General features: G+C 41.4%; 1 protein-coding gene across 5 annotated transcripts in view; it reads left to right on the plus strand.

Annotated features, from left to right (window-relative positions):
- TCF20 (transcription factor 20) overlaps positions 1-22,000 on the plus strand; it is a 130,609-nt gene that overhangs the window by 61,411 nt on the left and 47,198 nt on the right. The window contains exon 1 of one of the 5 annotated variants that reach the window (XM_027680093.1): positions 6,483-6,613. The exons of the other annotated variants lie outside the window; for them this stretch is intronic. The gene's annotated coding sequence lies outside the window, so the exon portion shown is untranslated. Of the gene's footprint in view, positions 1-6,482; positions 6,614-22,000 lie in introns of those variants that run through there. 5 annotated transcript variants of the gene reach the window in all.

A 22,000-nucleotide genomic window follows, 5' to 3' on the forward strand; every position in this document is an offset into this window, starting at 1 on the left:
ATGATGGAATGTATTTGCTGGAAATTACGTGCAAACCTATTTAGTTCGTTGCGTTGATTGTAAAATTGATGCTTTAAGGTGTTTTTTTTTGTAAGTAACCATTTTTGGCCTTAAATCTCTGGTTTTTTTTTCTTTTCAGAATTGAAGGGTGATTTACTTATAAGTTGCTTTAAGAGCTTATAGATGCTACTGATGACTTTACCCTGAAGCAAAAAAGCTTGCATGAGTGTTGGATTCCCACTCTTGATAGTGTGTTTGCAGAATTGAAGCCCTGGTAGCATGATGGGGTTACTTTCTTCATTTGTCCTAATACTGTTTTATTTATAAAATTTTTCTTTTTTTTTTTGTAACTGATGGTGGTCAAGTAAGTAGTTGTCACTGAATGGCCAAATCAGAAGGTTGAATTTTTTCCTTCTGAAAAGAAAATGAAATGTTCAGTGGCTAAGAAAAACTTGGTGATGTGAACAAGGTGTACTAATGACAGTGGTTTTTCATCCAAAGTCTGCAGACAGCCAAAAATTAGTTTCTGAGAGAATGAAATTATCCATTAAGCTCAGTGGGGCTGTATATTGAAACCTGATATATCACTTTGAAAGCTGCAAAGGATATGGCGTCTGTGCTTGCGTGATATTTAACTAATACAGTTTTGATAGCTTTGTTTTCATTCTGCACTTTTATTGACCCTGTGTATTACCAGTGATGTCTACTGTACTGCAACAGCTGACAATAGTATGAATTTGCCTGTAATTTATAGCATGATTTCTTTTAAAACTTCATTTCATCCTTTAAAATCAGCCGTGTACTTCTGAGCTTGTAAATATTGAGCAACTTGTGTTGTATTTCCCCTGTAATGCCTATAAAGTAATCATTAGTGGAGATGTGGAATGCTGCTGTGCACCAGGCTAGAGATCTAGGTATTTAAGTATGCTAATTCACTTATTTTTGGTCCTTTGAAAAATATTTGAATTAATGAATGTTCACTGTCCTTGTAGTTTTACAGTGCTTTTTTGAGCATTTTACAAAACTTTTGCTATTTATGCTGCAACTTCATTTTGGACATTATGTAAAAAATACCTTGATATAACAAGCTTATCTAGATAAGCTGTGCTCTCACGGTTTTGTATATACCAAAGGGTTTTACCTTAAGGTAAGTTTAAGTTTAGCTTAAGTTAGAGCGCTCCAAGCACTCCTGCCTTATAAATCTACATAAAGGATCGACCTCAATTGATGCTTCACTTCAAAATCAGAAAACAGATAATGGAAAATCAAATTATAAAAACCTTATCGAGTTCCCCCACCCCATTACAGCTTTTATCACAGTCCGGGATCCCCAGGGGGAATGCTGCTCTAACCAAGCTCTTCGCATGCCATGGCAGTCAACAAGATTAAAGCTGTTTCTGACTACAGCAACCTCGTGGCTTGTCACAGGGAATGTGCTGTTGGAGCCTCTTCTCCAGGCAAAGGAAGCGATGACCTCCACCTCCCGTGAGCAAAGCACCGAGCCTTAAATACTACGTGCAAATGGGCAGCCAGTGTTAAGGAGAGCAACAGGGCAGTGCCTGTGTGCTCCAACTGCAATTCCCAGGGAGCTGATGTGGAGCACGTCACAGTAATTTCATCGGAAGGAGATAAGGCATAGATAACAGCAGTAGACTTCCCTCTGAAAGGAGCCATTGCCTGTTGAGTCCAAAAAGGAGCAGGCAAGTCTTTCCTGGATAATCCTGGTGCACAATTGCCTGGCCAGCAGCTCGGAGTCCCTAACACCCACGAATTCTTAACTTGAAAGACACATGATAGAAGCACGTGTAATTGTTGTCTGCTCTGGTTGTTTTCCCCAGACTACTGGCATCATTGCAGCCCTATCTAGATGGAATTCCAGCCAGCCTCCAAATTATTTCTGACAGATAATACATGGTACAAGATGTGGTGGTTCTATTTATTTTTAATAAAAAGCAAGTCACCTGTGGAGGAGCCATCAGTGAAGTCAACTGGCTGTGCTTACAACACAGTCCTTCTCAGCAGTTCATTGCTTTTTGGATGAGCTATGAGCAAGGGCCTTCTCTCAGAATACCGCTTGCTGAGGATCTGGGAAACAAAGCTTGGGAAACAGGGCAGTTATTGAAACTGTCGTATCTGCTCAGTAAAGTTCCTGGCAAAGCGAGTTTTAAATGATGCTTGAGCTTTCCCTGCCCAGCACTTGGAGCTTCACAGGCTGCCAGCCTCCTCCTGCATTTTCACGTGAAATGCTCTCAGTGGCAGATGGAGGAAACTGTAGTGTCATATAGACCTTCCTTTGCTGGCATGCAGGCTTAAGTGAAGGAGGTGATGATTTGACAGGTGCTGCATCTTTGCTCTTAAGCTGCCCCCTACACCAGTCTCCTTGCCCCCTCACTCTCAAACCCAAAAAGTAATGAATCATCTAAAAAAGGCTTAATCGTTTCCCCAGCAAGGAAGTGCAACTGGACCCACCGGGCTCCCAAAAGCAAGGCCGGGAGGGCGCTCGGAGGGAGGGCTGGCGATGCCGCTCCTGGTGGCCCGGGCGGTGCGGGGCTGGCGGGGCACTGCGGGGGCAGGAGAGCCCGGGCCCCGCCGCCTCCATGTTGTATACAGAGCTCCCCGCGGCTCCGCTCAGGCACCTCTGGTTCGGGGGCCGCCGAGCCCCTGACTCTAGGGCTCCGTGCCGGTGGAGCGGCTTCCCAGCCCCCTAGCAGGAGCCCTTCCGGCCCGGCCACCGCTGCCGGGCGGGGAGAAGCGAACAAACGGACCAAAGCTAGTTCTTGAAATAGCTTGGGGGTGGGAGAGCGGTATTGACTGATGAGGAGAGGGAAGCGGGTGCTTCCCCGCGCAGGCGGAGCGGGGCCGGGGTCGGGCCGGGCGTGTCCCGGTGCCGCCGCAGGGGCGGGGGCGGGCGGCACGCGCGCCGGGCGCGCCTCGCCCACGTGCTCCCGGCGCGCGGGAAGGGGGGGGAGAAGTGCGGCGCGCGGCCCCTTTAAGCGGGCGCGTGGTGGTGGGAGGGGCGGTGGCTGTCTCGCGCCCGCCGCCGCCGCGCGCGCAGGCACGTCCCTGCACGCGGGGGCGCGCGCGCACGCGTCGCTCCCCCTCCCCTCCCTCGCGCTCCCATTCCTCCCGCGCCCGGCCCGGACCCGCCGCCTCGCGCCGCCGTTCCCGCTGGCGCGCGCGCTGGCACCGCCATCGGGCGCCGCCATTGGCTGGCGGGGGTCAGGTGACCCCGTGTTATTTCCTGTGTGTGTGAGGTGCGGGTGAGGGAGCACGATGGGGCCGGACGGCCCCGCGCCCCCGCCCGGCCCCCGCCCCCACACCCGGGCCCGCCGCCCCCGCTGCTGAGCCGCCCCCGCCCCGCCCGCCGCGGCGGGGGCGCCGAGCACGGCGGCGGGGGGGGGGGGGGGCGCCGGTAAGGGGCGGCCGCGCTCGCACTCGCACGGGCTGGGTCGGTGTGTGCGGGAGGCCTTGGGAGGGAGCGCGGCTCTTGGCGGGGGAGGCCGGGGCTCCCTGGGCATGTGAGGGCTCATCCGTGAGTTGAGTGAGCGCAGGAGGGCTTGTGAAGGGGCTCTTGGGAAGTTTATCCTTCTTCACTCCCCCCTTTTTCTTTAAAGAAAAAAATGTTTGTTTACGTGTGTTCAGAGAGGCCCTCGTGCTGTGTGGTAAGGTGCCCACCTGTTTTCCTGCCCCGGAAGAATGGTTTTTTGCAAGAATTGTGAAGTTTTTGTGTGGATTGGTGCTTCTGCTCAAGGGATAAACGATTAAAACTGTTGGAGGGGATGGATGCACCATGTGCTCCAATTGCAGTAGGTGGACGGGCTGTTTTGGGAATGTTTAAGGTTCGCAGTGCTCTTCTGCTTTGTGGAGGCTCAGTGTAGCATTGTTCATCTGAAGAGATAATCAGGATATAACTGTGTTTGGGCTACCCAGAGGATCAGATTGTCTTTTGTTAATGCTGCTTACTTTGCTACAAGTTGTGTTTAGGACTGCAGTTGGAAGTTACTTTTCCTTACCTTGAGGGAAGACTTAAGAGAAAGTTATGTAACCTAAGTGTTTTAACCTATGTATCAGAGCTGTGTAATGGCTCTGGGACTCTGTTATTAAGTTGCAAATAAGAGTACGTTTGCGTGTGAATCAACAAGCGATTGTCTATGTGAGTAGATTTCTCACCACCAGAATCCTTTATTTCTTGTGTATACTGTCTTTTCCATAACGTTCCCCCTACATTAAAAGGGCAGGCAGATTGATTAAATTGCAGCATTATTCCAGTTTGGGGTTTTTTAAGTCCTCCTTTGAAAACAAAAGAAAAATAAGAGGTACACCTGTGAGGGGATTGAGTTTCAGAGCTTTCTGTGTTTGAGTTAGCATCTTGAAAGCTATTCACGTCTGTGTCGCTTGTTACCATCTGTTGATGCACCCATGGGTAATTCTTTGGAGCGTTTGATTTTTAACATGCTTCCTGACCAGTAGGTGTGCATGGAGCAGTTGGATCACCTCTATACCCAGACTTTGTAGAACAATAAAGTGACTGGATGATGGAGACACAGCAGCCTCTGGGTTAGGTTTGTAGCACATTGGCTGAACTTAATTCAAGAAGAGCTGATTTCTTTCACCTATTCTTTAGGCTGGTTTTTGGTCAGATAACTTTGGGTTTTGAGGCTTATAGATGAATATCACATAGCATAACCAAGTCCCTTTGGTTAAGTGTATGTGACAAATAGTTTTTAGTATTGTTGTTTATGAAGTTCCATTTGGCTGAAGTGTTTTGGTTTTGGTTTTTTTTTTCCTTAAATCTACATCTTTAAATAGGGTTCCATATTTATTTGTTCACTCTAAATTGAGTTGGTTGAAGCTGTATTATTTCATCAGTTGTCTCTGCATTAGGTTCAGTTGGCATATAAAAAGGCAGCTGCATTAACATGCTGCAGAAAGAATTACTATTAAAAAAAGGAAAGAGATGTTTATTAGTTTAGTCATCTATCTCTTAAACTTTGTTAATGTTACAAGGAGAGGAGAATAGTCTTGCCTCATTTCTGTAAATTGGTGGTACATGAAATGCATATTTTTGAATGTTCTGGTTAAATTAGTAGGCAAGCTACTATGCCTTCTGAGTGGGAGTATGACAACACCTTTTATATAAAATATATGACTTGCTACTCTACTCTTTTAATGCTTATAGTTTTGGGATAGCTTTTGGACTTTGTAATATTAGACAAACATTTAGTGGGAGGTCTTTGGATCTTCTTGCAGGTTTGGTATTCTTCAGACTACTTAGCTTTAAGTCTCTTAACATCCTTTCTAGTCAAATTTTATGTATTTTGACACAATTTTGAGCTTTGACCTCTAAATCAGGTTTCAGAGGCTTTGGGATTGATGAAACATGCATTTTTGCTGAAATGTGTAGTTTAATATACCTTTGCAGCCTGGAGCAGGTTAATCATGGTTCCCTATGTGAAAAGAAAGAGGAGCAGATTTGTTATTAGCAACTTTAACAGGAGGTCAGGAATTTTGTTTTTATTGTTGTTTCTCTTCTTTGTTACTAATGCTTCATTAAAAAGGCTCGAAATGAATTTTTATTCAAGGAGAAAATCTGTTTCTGTAATGCATAAAGAAGAACTAAAGGTTTTTCAAATGAAACAGAAAACTTATTTGTGTATTGTAAAGGAGACCTTTTATTGTCAGAAGAGGCTTCCTTAATCTTTAGTGGAAGAAATGGGGAGATATTAACCTGTTTACTATATTTTAAAGGATACTCAGATTAAATATAAAGACTTAAAGGTGTAAGTAAAAACATGCTTAGTATGGTTTTGCCTATAATTCGTACATGTATAAAGTCTGTAGGACAAGGTGAAATGTGTAGGGTTTGAGATTTTTCCCCTTTCCCACTTCCTGTGGAAATGTGTGCAGAGGTGACCTTTTGGGCTCTTGGTACAATGTTAAAAAGAAAATCATTGCACACTCCCTCTCTCCCTTCCTTTTTAGGTCATGTTTAACTAAACCACCCATGAAGCACAGCAAAATGGCAATAGTGCCGCTCTTGGAAGGGTCCCTCCGTAAGAGCTTTATTGCACAGTTCCTGTTGCTATTCTACCAGCTTGGCAGGTTTCTATCTGGAGTGAGGGCATAATATGTAATAAACTGGAACACTTTTATGCTGCTTGCTTGGATTCCCTGTAATTTTAGGTAAGGGTATATTTAAGAGTTTATGACTGGCTGTGCATATCTTGCCTTTTGACACAGGGTATGCCAGATCTCTATTTGGGTGGGATAGCTTTTTAATTAAAACATATGTTAATATTTTAATACTCTGTTCAGTTATGTTTTATACTTATGAAAGGTATTAGGCTAATGTTTTGGGAACCTGAGATTTTTTAACTTCCAAAGATTTAGTAACATTTTTGGCAGTGCTGGCGTCTCAGGCTTCAGTGTGTACCGTAACTGGCCGTGTGAGAATTTGTATTACTTAATCTTGTGGTTGGCCTCCGAGACAAGAAAGATTATGTACAACAATTTCTGAAGAGCCAACTAATGTGCTGATTTGTTGATGAAGACTGGACTGAGACCAACCAACTCTTCCCATTCAAGGAATTAAACTGCATTCCGATAGCAAAAGGTGGTTTTTATTGACTCTCTTGGTGAGATTGCTCTCAAAATAACATTTTGCTTTCCGGTTTAGCTTTTGGACTTTTAAAATAAAAAATAAAGGCTGTCTTAAGTATTTAAAACCCCTTTTAATAGTGTTGATATGCTATGTAGAATTTTCTTTATTGTAGAAAACTGTTTAGTGTTACTGATAGAGAACACAAACATAGTGTAAGCAGAGGTTTATACTTATCTAAAATCATGCAGAAGAGGCTGTTTCTGTAGTGGGATCCTGATGTGCAATTCTGTTTCTATCAAACTTTTCTTATTTAAAAAAAAAAAAAAGAAACAAAAGTTGGTTCAGTTATTCCCATGACTCGTGTCTCCTTCTCTGCAGTTTTTGAGTAGACTTCAGTTTGGACTGAAATGGAAAAATGGAAGATGTCTTAGCTGTGTACAGCACTGCTGGTACATCAGTGTCACACTAATGTCTACCTACACCACTCCTTGGTTAGTTCAGCTGAGCCTTTCCACTGCTGATTACCACTAAGATAGGTATTGATTTGTTTGGGGACACTTGGAAAAGCAAATGATGTTCTTCATTATGCATGTACATGCGTTTCCTTTTCCTTTAAAAAAAGGAGAGGAGAAAAATAAAAAGCCAGACCCAAAGACTTGAAAGTTAAGGCTGACATGTAATCAAAAGTGGATTCTGTTTAGCCTTGCTGGAGGATAAGATCAGCTCTAGGTGTTCTAGAGTCTTGTGATATGCTGCCTATTTGCCTTTGAAGACAAAAAATGTGAGAACTGAATTTTACCAACTATTAAACTTGTTTGTATTGTGTTTGTGAACTACAGCACAAGCAGTCAAACTTTCAGTTTTCACTTGGATACAAAAGAGCAGTCATGTTGCAGTTAAGACTTCTGTTTTTTCCTGCCTCTTACCCAGTGATTCCTCAAGAACAGAGTTATCAGCTCAGCCTGGAGACTGAACATGCATGTGGTTTTTCCAGTGTTCTTTGTGTTTGTAACCTGTGATGATATTAGAAGAGTGGAAAAAATGTTACCAGGTTCTTTGTGGGAGAACCCTGGCTTGAGTCCCTTTGAGATTTGATCTGCTCTCCGTTTAAGAAGCCTATTATTTCTTGCCTGCATTGTGATACAACAAATACAAAAAAGCTAGGAAAATTACTTTGTCCCCCCACCTCTTCACTGCAAGCACGCAGGATGTCTGTGTTCATACCAATAACTGTGTACGGAATCATTGTGTATTCAGTGCTGGAATATGATGATTTATTTTGTAGTATTTTACTGATATGAACTCAGTCATCTAATTGCTAGTAAATTGCAAATCATAAACAGAATCCTCTGATGAGCTCTGATAAGAGCTCAGTACGTAGCTAGAAATTGTATGGGGAGCCACTATGCTAGAAGCCATAGAACAGTTTATTAGAAGTATTGTTCATATCACTCTTCCTGTATTATGTGCTGCAAACTCTGTTGTTGATAGCTTTTAACTGATCTGAAGATTTGGTATTAGCAGAGCTGGCTGAATGGCTTGTGTCCATATACAGGATCATTAATGACTGTGAAAAACATACCTAAAACTTATTAGCTGAAAGAAAAATATGTGCTGTCACACTTGCCAGAACAGGAATAAACCATTGTACACCATGATGAAATGTTGTTAATCAGCCTCCAATATGGTGTCTTCACTTTGCTGTTACCTGTGGTCAAATGCCTGGATACACTTGAATTTCCATGAGATTTGATTAGTCCAGCAGTATTTTCTATGAGTAGACGTTCTGGAATAGTGGGAGTGCTATATGCGACCTTTTAAAATTAACATAAATGTTTATATGATAAATGTAGTGAATGCTGTATGATCAGCATTATGCTGTCTGCTGGAAATACAAAACAGCAGGGCAGAAACAGTCTAGGAGATTCCTGGAGCGTGGGACAAATAACATCTGACACAGCTGGTGAATGAGACAACTAGGGAAGGCAGCTGCTGGACTTGTTGTCTGTGAACAGAGAAGCACTGGTGGGTGGTGTGATGGTTGGAGGCCATTCTGGGCACAGCAATCCCAAAATGATAGTTTTCAATTCTTGGAGAAGTAAGGAGGGGGCTCAGCAGAACTGCCACCTTGGACTTCCAGAGAGCAGAGACTCTGGCTTGTTTAGGAGCCTGCTTGACAGAGTCCCTTGGGAGGCACTCCTGAAGGGCAAAAGAGTCCAAGGAAGGCTGGACATTCTTCAAGAAGGAAGTCTTAAAGATGCAGGAGCAAACTGTCCCCATGTGCTGAAAGATGAGCCAGCAGGGCAGAAGACTGGTCTGGCTAAACAGAGCTTTTGCTGGAAAAAAGCTCTTGTGGAGAAAAAACGCATGGAGTTACGACCTTAGGAAGAAGGGGCAGGCAACTCAGGAGGACTGCAAGGATGTTGTGAGATTACACGGAGAGAAAATTAGAAGGATCAAAACCCAACTGCAACTTAACCTGGCTACTTAATCTTCCATGAAAGACAATTAAAAAATGTTTCTGTAAATACAGTAGCAACAAAAGGAGAGCCAAGGGGAATCTCCATCTTTTATTGAATGGGAGGGGAAACATAGTGACAAAGTATGAGGAAAGATGGAGATCCTTAACGCCTTTTTGGCTCAGTCTTTAACAGTAAGACCAGTTGTTCTCTGGATATCCAGCCCCTGAGCTGGAAGACAGGGATGGGGAGAAGAATGAAGCCCCCATAATCCAAGGTGGAATGGTTAGCAAGCTGCTACACCACTTAAAAACACTCAAGTCTGTAGGGCTAGATAGGATCCACCCAAAGGTACTGATTGAGCTGGCAGAAGAGCTCACCAAGCCTCTTTCCATCATTTACCAGCAGTGCCGGCTACCCAGGGAAGTCCCATTTGACTGGAAGTTGGCAAATGTGATGCCCATTTGCAAGAAGGGCCAGAAGAAGGATCCAGGAAACTACAGGCTTGTCAGCCTGACCTCCATGCTGGGGAAGGTTTGGAACAGATCTTGAGTGTCATCACATGGTACATATGGGACAACTAGGCAGTCAGGCCCAGTCAGCATGGGTTTAGGAAAGGCAGGTCCTGCTTGACCAACCTGATCTCCTTCTATGACAGGGTGACCTGCTTAGTGAATGAGGGAAAGGCTGTGGATATTTTCTTCCTAGACCTTAGTAAAGCTTTTGATACTGTTTCACCCAGTATTCCCCTGGAGAAACTGGCTGCTTGTGGCTTGAATGGGTGCGCTGTTTGTGGGTTAAAAAAACTTGCTGGATGGTCAGTCTGGAGAGTGGTGGGGAATGGAGTTACATCCGGGTGGCGGTCGGTCACAAGTGATGTTCCCCAGGGCTCAGTGCTGTGGCCAGCCCTGTTTAATGTCTTTATTGATGATCTGGGTAAGGGGATCGATGAAATGTACCCTCAGTCAGTTTGCAGACAATGCTAAGCTGGGTGGGAGTGTTGATCTGCTGGAGGGTAAGAAGCTCTGCAGAGGGTTTTGTACAGCCTGGATTGAAGGACCAAGGGCAGTGATAGGAGGTTCTACAAGGCCAAGTGCCAGATCCTGCACTTGGGTCACAACAGCCCCATGTAGCATTACGGGCTTGGGGCACAGTGGCTGGAAAGCATTCCAGTGGAAAAGGATCCCGAGGGCACTGGTTGACAGAAGCTGAACATGAGCTGGCAGTGTTCCCAGAAGGCCAATGGCATCCTGACCTGTGTCAAATACAGTGTACCAGCCCTGTACACTGGTGAGCCCACACCTTGAATCCTCTGTTCAGTTTTGGGTCCCTCACTAGAAGAAGGACGTGGAGATGTTGGAGTGTGTCCAGAGAAGGGCAGTGGAGCTGGTGAAGGGTCTGGAGCACAAGTCTTATGAGGAGCAACTCAGGGACTTGGGAGTGTTTAGTCTGGAGAAAAGGAGTCTCAGGAGAGACCTCTTTGCTCTCTACAGCTACCTGAAAGAAGGCTGTAGCAAGGTGGGGTTCTGTTTCTTCTTCCAAGTGGAGTTCTGTTTCTTCTCCCAAGTAACAAGCAGTAAGGCAAGAGGAAACGGATTCAAGTTGCTACAGGGGAGGTTTAGAGTGGATATTAAGACTTCACTAAAGAAGTTGTCAAACATTTGGACAGGTTGCCCAGTGAAATGGCAGTCACCAGTCCTGGAGGTATAGACATGTAGATGTCATGCTTAGGGACGTGGTTAGGGCTGTGCTTTCGTGGTGGTCTTGGCAGTGGCTAGGTAGAGGTTGGACTTGATAATCTTAAATGTCTTTTCCAACCTAAATGATTCTGTGACTCCGTATAACAATGTCTTTCCCTTTTGTTTCTCATTTTGCATTCGAAGGAAAAAGAATGTAGTAAACGGTGTTCTGTCATATGGTGTAAATTTTGGTTTGCTGCTGCAGGTTTTCCCTATTTCATTTCATGTGTGTGAGGGTGGGGAGGTTTCCCTTCTTCTCCTTCTCCAACATATTTGTGTGAAGTCTTGTGTACATCTGATTTTCTGAGGTTCTTGGTCCTGACCATGCCTTGTGCATATTGCTACATAAAAATGGTCTTTTAGATAGGTCTTGCTAAGTATAATAGATACAGATAAATGTAATGGATACTTAGCAGGCAGTAAACGAAATGAGGAAAATTGTTACAGAAGGAGGTAGCAGATTGTATTGCAGGGCGTTGCTGAGTGAGTGGCAGGTTCTCTTCTGTACTGTTGGAGGGCGGAAGTAGCAGGAGCATAATTGAGAATTCTCCAAAGTGACGCTATTTATTTTACATGAAAAAACTGATCTGCGCTATCCTTACCCCCTTCCATCCAAATCACTGCATTTTAATGGAGAGACATCTCATCCCATTTACTGTGAGAGTGCATAAAGAGAACTCTGCTGCAGAATCATTTGATTGCCAGCTGTGGTAGGGCATTGGTTTTGGGGATGAGCTGGGGGTGTCCACTGCAGTGTGGTGTCCTGCATCTCTACACTTCTGACTTCAGTCAACATCAAGTTTACTGCGGTTTGGGGAGCAGGGTGGTGACTCTTGCCTGCTGGTCTTTTTTCATTTTGCTTTGGGTACTTTTCTACATTTGATATCTTGCACCTTATCTAGATATCTTTAGATACCTTCTCGTATTCCAGTTATCAGAGACAAAACTGTGTTCTTTCTTGAGAATTGCTCAGTTGAGTACATGCTTTTTTTTTGAATGATACAGAAATTTGACTTGTCATGTGTTCATTTTGTTTGTTTCCTTGTCTTTTTGGCTTGCAGAAATACAGCTTGTTACATGTTTGAAAGATGGAATTTGTGGAAAACCAAAGGGGGGTATATATATAATACAGCTGCCGAAAATAGCAAGGGGAGGAGAAGAGGTTAATTATATGTATACGCTATAGCCTAGTCAAAACCCTGTCAGAGTTGGTGGAAAAAGAAAACTTGAGTGAACCTGAGTCAAGCTCACTGGAGAAAGCATATCTCTTAGCTCAATGAAAAACAGCTTCCTTTTAGGATTTCCTAAAAGTGGATGGGAGGAGGATTTGGGAAATAAACTTACTTGTTTGTCCATAGAACTATAGTGTTTATAAAGACTTTGTTGGTCTGTGTTTACTCATGAAGTTTGTCATGATTGGCTCCATGTGTTCATTGCCCTTCTGAAATAAGCGAAGGAGTAAGATCCTTTAGCTCAGTTGATTAACGAGACTTAAAGAATTAAATCAGGAACAATTCTCAAGGTGGAAGCCACTTTATTGCATCTTTCTAACTGAAACAAGGTAGCAAATTTCAGTTTTTCTTAGAAAGTTGGTATGTTTTAGAGCAAGGGAGAAAAGAGCATCTTGCCTTTCTTTTCCTGTGATAGAACTCTAGGAGTACATTAGCATTATGAAATGATTCTGTGTAATCCATCCTGTATGGTTGATGTTAATTGTCCCTCTTTATTTAGCCCCCTCATGAGGGGAGGCAGGGTGGAGAAAGAAAAAGTAGAGTCTTCTGGTTTTGTTTTTTCTCTCCTCCCTGGATACAGGAAGAATGGCTGCAGGAACTCTTAAGAGAACGGATGGGGCTGATTCTCAGAGTAGTGGACCATCTAAGCTCTGTCTTACTTTGAAATAGTAACTCTAGCATTTCCAAAAATTATACTCAGAGTGCAGTGTCTTTGTTATCCTCCATTAATCCATTGATTTACAGAGGTGTTCTTTCTTCTTTGGTGCTGGATTCATCCCTCCTTGTTGCTTTCTGCTGACTTCCTTCAGGATATATGCTCTAGGATATGAGATGGAATACATGCTGTGGAAGCTTTGTCTGTCAGCTCTCCAGCCCCAAACGGCTGCCTGACACTATCACTGTGGTGATAGAGAAATCCTTTGGGGAAGGAGAAAGCTTTAAACCCTGGTTATGAGAAGATCTCTAGTTGTAGGTTGTTAATTTCTCTGAACTGCTTACACACATTTAAGTTAATTTTGTGCCTGTGGTGTGGTCTGACTGCTGTTGTCATTCCCCTTGCCTTTGGCTGTGGCAGCAAGACTTAGAAGCCTGGAGTTAAGTGTCTGCGATTCAAAATGACAAGGTACAGTATCTTGTTTGTTGGTTACAGTGGCTTGAGTTTATACCATAGAATTTCAGACGTTTAACTGAGGTGTGTTAGAAGTTTAATCACTTTATATGCATAAAGTTGATGTGGAAAGATTGCTTCTGGAAGGTTTTCATTACTCAGTGGGGGAGCTGGTGAGAGGGAACCAATATAAGTGCTTTAGGCCAAGGCTAAGTATAAACCTCAGGAGTTCTTAACTGTTTGCTCCAACACTGCAGTATGCTGCCTCCTCTCTGTCATCTGTCTGTTGGTTATGCCAGTGTAACTACAGAGGAAATGCATAATGAGATGGTTCAAGAAACTGGTCCAATCTGAAAAATTCAAAGAAAACCTGCAGGGGTGGGGATGGGCAGATAGATAGGAAGGGGGAAGAACTCCTTCAAATATTCCTGCCTCTGAAGTAATCTCTCTGTTGACTTTCTTAAATGTATGAAGTTATTTTGTATTAATCAGAATTGTTTCTCCTGAATCCATGTAACTGTGGCTGTAGTCTTAGCCTCTCCCTGTTAGTCTCAGGAGACAACACTTACTGGAGGAATGGGTCTGCTTCAACTTTTGGCTTCGTCATGAGGCAGATGCTGTGGAATCTAAAGTGTGGAGAAATGAGCAAAGTGACATAGGTTGTAGGAGACAAGCAGAAGTGTTAGTGAAGGAAAAATTGTTGTTCCTCTAGCGTGGAAATCTTACAAATGCTTGGAATTTTTTTTGAGAGCAGTTCAACCAGTTCCTATGTTAGAGAGAAGCCTTACTTTTCTCAAACTTTTTACCAGTAAACATGATATGGCCTTGACTATTTTGTTCTTAAGTGTACCATAGCAGTAGTATTTGCAGACCTTCCACACCCAGATTGCTCTTAAATCTGCGTTGATTTAGGGAGATGAAGTGCTAAATCCATAGGAAGAATGATAACCTTGGCTAGTGAAAATTGAAAGTGCTAAAGCTAAATTCCTTGCGTTATCTTAAAGGAACAAAAACTGTCTGTAAGAGCTTTGGAGGACATAAATTTTTGAGTACAGCTTTTCTGCAAATGGACAGTAATTCTTTAATTTGTTAGTTTAAGTACATCAAGATTACATTTCTACCTGATTTTAATGTTATTTCCTATAATGTAACTAGGTGGTATTATCCTTGACAATAGTTTTATCCTAATCAATGGATATATATCTTATATACAGTGCATAGCCTCTATTACAATAATACTTGCCTGTAACTGATAGAGATTTTGTGTCAATGTACTTCATTTGCCTTGAGGAGTTCCTGAGAGTCTTAGTAACAGGTTCATTACACCAGGCATTGCAAAAAAGAATAAAAAAATTTAATTATATAGGCTACATTGAATAGAAAAGAAGGACATGTATTACAGGTAATGTTTAATATGACCCTTACAAGTATTCCTCTTAGCAACTTGTCATAGTTTGAAGAGATAATGCATTTAGGACTTTAAAGGCAGGGGTTGCTACATAGCAACTTTATGAATAAATTATAGAAGTTGATTAAAAATAATGTGTTAGGGTTTTTTTAGGTGGAGTCATTTTGGGTTTTTTTGGGGGGGAGGTGTTTAACTGCTGTATAGTTCTGAGTATTTTTGGTACTGGCTAAATTTCTGCACTGAAAGTGGGAGCTTGGGCAGATAGAACCTGGAAACCTGCTCACACTTTTCTGCTTTCCTCTTGCAAATAATAATTGACTTCTCCTTTTCACTGTCTTCAGTTTTGTAACTAAAAGGTGAAGGTTTAGTGAGAGTTGTGATGTCTTTGCTGAGCCTTCTGTCTCGCATGTCTGAGGAGGCGAAGAGCAGATCAGAAGTTGTCCTTGAAGTGGTTGCTCAGATTTTGCTGTATTGCCAAAGCAGACATGATGTTTAACTGTTTGGAGACATTGGAGGTATGGACACAGGTGAATTTCCAATAAGAGGCACATAATGAGTTGTGAAACTTTTTAGAGGACTAATGAAGTGGGTTAGGATGTGCAATCAGCTGATTTGCAGCTTGGAGAAAAAAATTGAGGAGCTGAAGTTTCAGTATTATTTCATTTTGATGTTGGGAAGAGTTGTTTGACTACTATGTAAAGATGAAGAGCCTTTTAAATATGAACTTCTGATTTCAAGTGCCCTTCACTAGCCATGCCACTTAAGCAGTTCCTGCTGTGTCCGTTTTGCTGGTACAGATGTTTGTGTGATGATACAGTGAATGGATCTGTCAGGTCAGAAGTGGCTGTTCTCCTTAGCAGAATTTTCTCGACCATATCAGTGCACTGATCTGACTTGGCAGCCTGAATGGCTGTGTTAACACTATAGAGGAGGCTGGACCTCTTAAGCTGGACTATAGAGGACTCACTCTGTATGTGAAACCAGAACTGTTGTTTTAATCTTTGACATAAAACGGAAATCTGACTGATTTGCATAAGTTCTTAGTAAAATAGTAGTGTCTGTTAAAAATGTAGATGGATAACTTTCAGCAAGTGGTTGTTGGATTTTTGAAAGCTATTTAAGTGCATCTATGCTGTTGGTTGAGACTGAGAACCAATGGCATAATAATAAAATCAGATATATACAATTAGCCAAAATTCTGCTGAACTTTGATCATTAGTTACAATACTAGAAATACATGTTTTCATAGCACTACAACTTTAATACTGGCTTACAACAGAAGTTTATCTTTCTTCATGGTTAGGAATATGACTTTAACAGTACATTTCATTCAAAATGCAGAGCTAAACTGGAGATGGTATTTTAGTTTTATTCACTTATAAGGGAGACTTGCAAATACAAAAAAATCTGATTGTGTATTTTTAATTTGGTGCTATCCAAGTGGGTTTTTTTAAATATTTCAGGGGTGGGGGAAGAAATCGGCAACCAAGTAATAGCCACATGCAACATTTGATTATTTTTTGTTGTTGTTTGTTTATGTGATGCCTTTTATTATAGAAGTTGAATGCTCTGAATAGGTCTGCTTACATCTCCCCTGTGAGATAGGAAGATGCACTGACTCAGGCTAACTAAAATTTTCTGTGGTCACTTAGGGAAATATATGAAAAAAAGAAGTGAATGTAGGATCTTATGTAGCACAGTAATCCCCAGAGCATTCCCCTCTCTCAACTGACAAAGCTCACTGTGCTCCTTCTGCCATGCTCATCTGTTCCTCACCCATTCTGCGAGAACCTTAATTGTTTGGATTTAAGCTCATACATACTGACTTTCTTAAAAGCTGTACAGATAGTTTGGTAAAGAAAGCACAGTGTGAGATGATGGAAACTAGTTACAATCCACTTGGCCAAGCTGTAACTCGTGTGAGGAATTCTTTGGTGAAGGGTTTCACTAGGAAGGACAAAATTAAGCTGTGGGGTTTTTTTTTTTGGTCAAGACCAGTATTAGCACTGATTTGGAAGACGCATTGCTAATACGTGTTGTTTTTATTAGACACTTAAGCATGTATAACAACTACATATGGGTGTTTTTAAGGCATGCTGTGATTTTTTAGAATTATAAAATTCAGTCTCCAGTAACACAGCATTCTGGGTTTAATTTATTTTTTATATACTTTTCAAGATACTTTATCTACTTCAGGTTAGCTATTTCAATAGGGTCTGGCACTCTCAGGGACAATTTGTTGCATACTGTTTCAACTTTGAGTGGTGTAGTAAGGTTTCTTTGATAGAATAAATCATGGTGAGAGGCAGATCTGACTGCAGTTTTCTCTGGAAGTGCAGTGGTGTATAAGACAATATCAGAAACACAACTTTTTGAAAGAAGTGAGCAGTGAGTAATACTGCTTGGACAAACTGGTGTCCTTTTGAAGTGCTTACTGTCTTAGTTTACTTCCATTTCACACCTAATGTTGAAAAGCCGTTTCAAGTAGTTTCCCTTTTAAAAAGGCATCAAATGTAGAAGAAATAAGTTACATCTCTTACTTTGTTAAATGCAGTTTAATCCTTAAGGATTAAGGATTTGATCCTTAAATTCATCTGCTTATGCCATTTGTGGCTGATTTGCCTTCTCCTAACGGCAGCAGACAGTAATGTTCCTCCAAAACTGAAACAAGGTCAGTCTATTCGAAGCCATTGCTCAGGTGTGGAAGTAATAACTGTGTATCTGCAGAAATGAGGGTTAGCAGCTTAGCCTTGACGATGGAAATGATACTCAGTACATAGAAATCCTTTATTCCTGTATTTCTGGCTTAATTCACTTTTACTCACAAAATACGCCCCTGAATTGTTCATACTCAGGTTCTGGCTTAGTGGGTTTTTTTTTTGGTTATGTGCATGTTCTCTGCTAGTTTAAGAAGATACAATGGGGAAGGACAAAAATGGTAATTTTTGTGTTTTGTGTGAGTTGTGACTAGAAACGGTTGCAGATTTATGTACATCTGTTATTTGCACAGGATTTAGCAAGTAAGTCTATTTTAATCAGAACCCTGGACACTCTATAACCTCACAACTTGTTCATGTACATTTTTGACTATGGAAAATACTGTCTTACCGTTTGTCACCTGCTTGTAACTGCATTATCTTCCCCGATAGGCATGCGAGGAAGTGAGAGGCTTTTGACAGATCACTGGAGATATATTGCATTTGACTGCTGCCTGAGACTTCTCTGCACAGATGGATCGCAGTAGTCAACCCAAATCTAAAGAAAATTTAACGAAGCGGAAAGACCTCACTTATGTCCTAGAGAATGAGCTGGTGGTGGCTTCATTTGTTCCTTTATAGGCTTATCGTTAAGAATTAGGCGTATCCCCACACACTATTTTGGTTATTAGCTCACTTCTTATGAGCTCTCTGTAGTGATGCACTACTATGTTGGCATGAGTGTTAAATAGGAAGATGTGAGCAGCTGTCCTGTATTTGTCCAGTCTTTGATAATCAGGACTATGATTTATGTATCTTTAAAAAAAGTGTATCACAGTATATTGCAGAAGATCATTTCACATAGTAATCTTGGAGTGGGAGTACTGATGAATTCTGTTAATCAGCAGTGGTTGGGGCAGTCTGATATTCATGGAGGAACTATTGAAAGATGTTTACATGCTGTTGACTAATATTTGATAATCTTGCTCACAGAGGGGTGACAATGCAGTAGCTCCATATTTTGAGGAACTCCTATGTTAAGAAAGTTCTGTAAGGCTTTTTCAAATGATTAAGAAACAAAATCTGCATTGTAGATGTGCTTAAAATTAAATTAACGTGGAGAAGGTGAGTTGAAAGACTACCTGAAATAACTTCAGAAGTTTCACAAATAAATCTGAGATATGGATAAGAGGACCTATTGCTTCTCTCTATTTGAGACTTATGTGCAGTGATTCTGTAAGTGAGGCTATTTCTTTATCAGCCACACAAGCTTGTAATATGCTTCCTTTGTTCCTGCCGAGTCGAAGGCAAATTTTGATTACTGGACTATTGGGGAAGAAACAAATGTGTTGGAGCAGAGTGAAACTGCTTAGCCTCGTGAATGTAGTCTGTAATCTCTAGATGAATATGCTTAGATGACTCTACAGCTACAGGCTATAAATACTTCAGAATCATGCAGCTTTACTGAGAGAGCTGGATGCACGTGTAGAGAGAGTGTAGGTGTGACACTGGAGTAGTGAAAGCTGTGCCAGAATCTTACCTTCCCTTTGAATAAATGAGGAAGGCTTTGGATGTTATGTGTGTTGGAAAGTACTGTAAAAGTGTGTAATTTGTGGCTGTTAATAGAGTGCTTTTTTGGAGGTAGGACTTTGTCCCTTCTGTTGAGGTTGGGATTGTAGATGTGTACCACCATTATGGGGTTTTTATATGATTGTGTTACAGTCTCTAGTCAGCAGCTGATGTATCGTTCCTGTGTATGGAGCAGTATGTACCAGCTGAAAATATTTTCTTTAAAGGCTTCCAGTAAAAAGTTAATAAAATAAGTTTTTTTTTCCTGTGCATCTGGGTAGATTTGGAAGGCCTCATCTGTCTGAATGTGTTTTATTAACAAGGCTTGCCCGTGGGATTATCTTCATGGTTTTGCTGTGAACGTAGCACTTAGGTCTAAGCACTTTACAGGGCTGTTACTGTTAAGAAAGATTATTGCAATAATAATTGTAATAGTCCCGTATTTATAGTACCTTAATGACAGGAAATGTGCTATATGTCTTAAGTTATCAATGATGTCATGGATTGACGCATCTCCTGTCTTTTTTTAATCCCGTTATTAATGAAATGCATTTTCTCTTTTCTTTTTGGCAGCAATTGTGCTGGTTATGTTGCTCAAGTTAAGCTCCTTGTGAGATGTTCCAAGCAAGTGTTGTCCTGATGAAAACTTTGTTTGTCAGGGTAAATTCCAAGATTGAAAAAAAAAATAAAATTGAAGGAGAAAAATATATTCTCTCTGTTTTGAGTTAGCATATATAACTTCTGGACTAAATAAATGTTACATGACTCACGAGATACTGGAGGATAAGAATTTGTGCCTTAGGTTGAGCTTTACTGTGTCTTTGTTCCTAAAGGTATTTTACAGCATCTCGTACTGTTTCTGTTCATTATATAGTTAAAATTATCCTTTTTTAATAGTGAGGAAGTCTTAAAAATGTTTTCTAGCATCATTAGCTGCTACATTTCCAAACTAACGTACCTTTTCAAGCCTTTTAGTAGTGTTATAGAAGAATTAATATCATCAGTCAGTGATTAAAATTTTTGTATGACGTAATGCAAAAGAGGGTTCATGAGATCTTGTTCAGACTATGCAAAGTAAGCTTTATTAAAGTCATATTTTAAATTGAGTCTTAGATTATGTGGGAGACTGAGCCTGTGAGAGGATGGCAGCGTTGCTTTCATGAAAAGAGGTTGCAAAGCATGTGACAGCCAGGGCATGCACGCAGCCTCCACAGCACGTGAATGTTGCTGATTGCAGAGCTCCAAACTGTTTATCTAGAGAAGCTGCTTTCTAACATCTGCCAGTTACAGTAGATGTTCTTTTACCTTTAGCTTGATAACTTTCTTCTATTTCTATGTATGTGTTCTTTTCTGCCTTTTCTTCCCCCCTCATTTTTCACCTTAACAGCAAGTCATACAAAAAGGAAGAAAGAAGCTTGCATTAGGTATCTTAGGTATCCCAATTTTAGTCCTATCCCGATAGGCTGGAGCTTCAAACTGATGAAACATCAAAAGGAGTGATTCAGAAAAAGGAGGAGTTTATCCATAATAAGCCCAAACTGGACAGATTGGCACAGTGTGGCATTCATAGAAGTGTTATTCATGTGATGTATATAGTCTTTAAAATGCTAAAAAAGTGGAAGTTCAGCAGAACAGCAGATCTATCTCTCTCTTACAATATGACATTTAAAATACAAGATTAAAACAGCAGTAAAGTTGACTTCCTAGAAGGGGAGAGACAGAATTTGAAGTATTAACAATTTGACAGTTCCCTTTTGATTCTCATAATATTATTATGTACATCAAGCTGCATGAACTGAGGCTCCAACACAAAGATGCCTTTGAGTTAGAAGAGGGGGGCTGCGGAGACATGCAGTGTAGTAGTGTAGTTTTGTGCCTGTGTGTTCTGTAGCCTGCATTCATAGATAGTAGAAACCCAGATGAAAGATCCTAGTGGTAGAGTTAGAGCCTTCTATAGATAACATATATGTGAATAAAAAAAAAAATAACCTTGAGAGGCAGATGGGAATAGAGCATGATGCCAGACATTGCCTGCATCTCATTTGTATGCCTGTATTCTTGTGACTCCAGTGATCTACTTGAAGAAAACTTAAGTGCAAAGCTAGGCTTTAATTCTCAGTGGGTTCAGTTGACTGTGGCAAGCACAAAACATGGCTAAACGAGAAAATATAATGCAGGCAAGTCTTCAGGAAGTGTCCAATCTGAAGAGTCAGGGTTCTGTTTCCTGAAAAAATGTGAGCATTGTCTTAAGATTAATTTAGAAGAAGAAGTCTCTCCAGATGGCTTTATCCATTTTGTTTTCAGGAATAGAAAACCACAAGGTGTTTCAGAAATGAAATGCTTTTGTAATATGCTAATTCATTTTATTTGTTTGTTTGTTTGCTTATTTATTAATGGCAGTGTACATGTATATTCTTGTTCATTACCATACTTTTTAAATGCATCTAGTGATGTGTCGGGCTTTTATAGAGGGACTAGCCAGAGTCCCCAAAGAATTTTGCAGCTGTGGTCTGGTCCTTGAGGGTGAGTCATGATTCCACACACTGCATAATAGATTGAAATACATAGGAGAGCCTTCCTGGAGTGCGTTTACTTACGAGTTGATAATGTAAATGTAGATGATCATACATGGTATTCCAAAATATATATTCTGACTGACAAATGTTTTCAGTAAAGTTTCATTCAAGGTAATGTAAAATCCTAAAGGGATGAAGTTGTAGACTATTTTGCTCAAACAGAAGTGGACTTGTTCCAACTTTCTATCTTTTAAAGCAAAGAAGATGGGGTGGGAAATGCAATGTGTTCTCTTGCTATGTTGGTTTTCACCTAGGATTGTCACTGGAGTACTCGGGAACTGAGCACTGAGTATGCTGGTGCCAGTTCTTTCACAGGTTCCCATAGCTCCTTTCATCGGAATATCTTAATTTGAGCTTTGGTCAGTTGTATCTTGAGTGTTTGCTAATAGAGATCTTTCCCAGCGTGAAACATGGGCCTTGGATATCATTCCTGTGGTAAATCCAAGTGTCGTTTGAGAGTGTTGCAGGGTTCTTGTTGCATCTTTAAACATGGTGGCAACGTACTTGATTACTTCCAGTATTAGCCATAGTGAATAACTGGAGGGTAAGGATTGCTCTCCTTTGCTTTGCAAATTTGTTGGAAGTTTCTCTCTTCAGGGGCACATAAACACA

Source organism: Neopelma chrysocephalum, unplaced genomic scaffold, assembly GCF_003984885.1.
Source record: "Neopelma chrysocephalum unplaced genomic scaffold, ASM398488v2 Primary Assembly neopelma1_59, whole genome shotgun sequence".
NCBI lineage: Eukaryota > Metazoa > Chordata > Aves > Passeriformes > Pipridae > Neopelma > Neopelma chrysocephalum.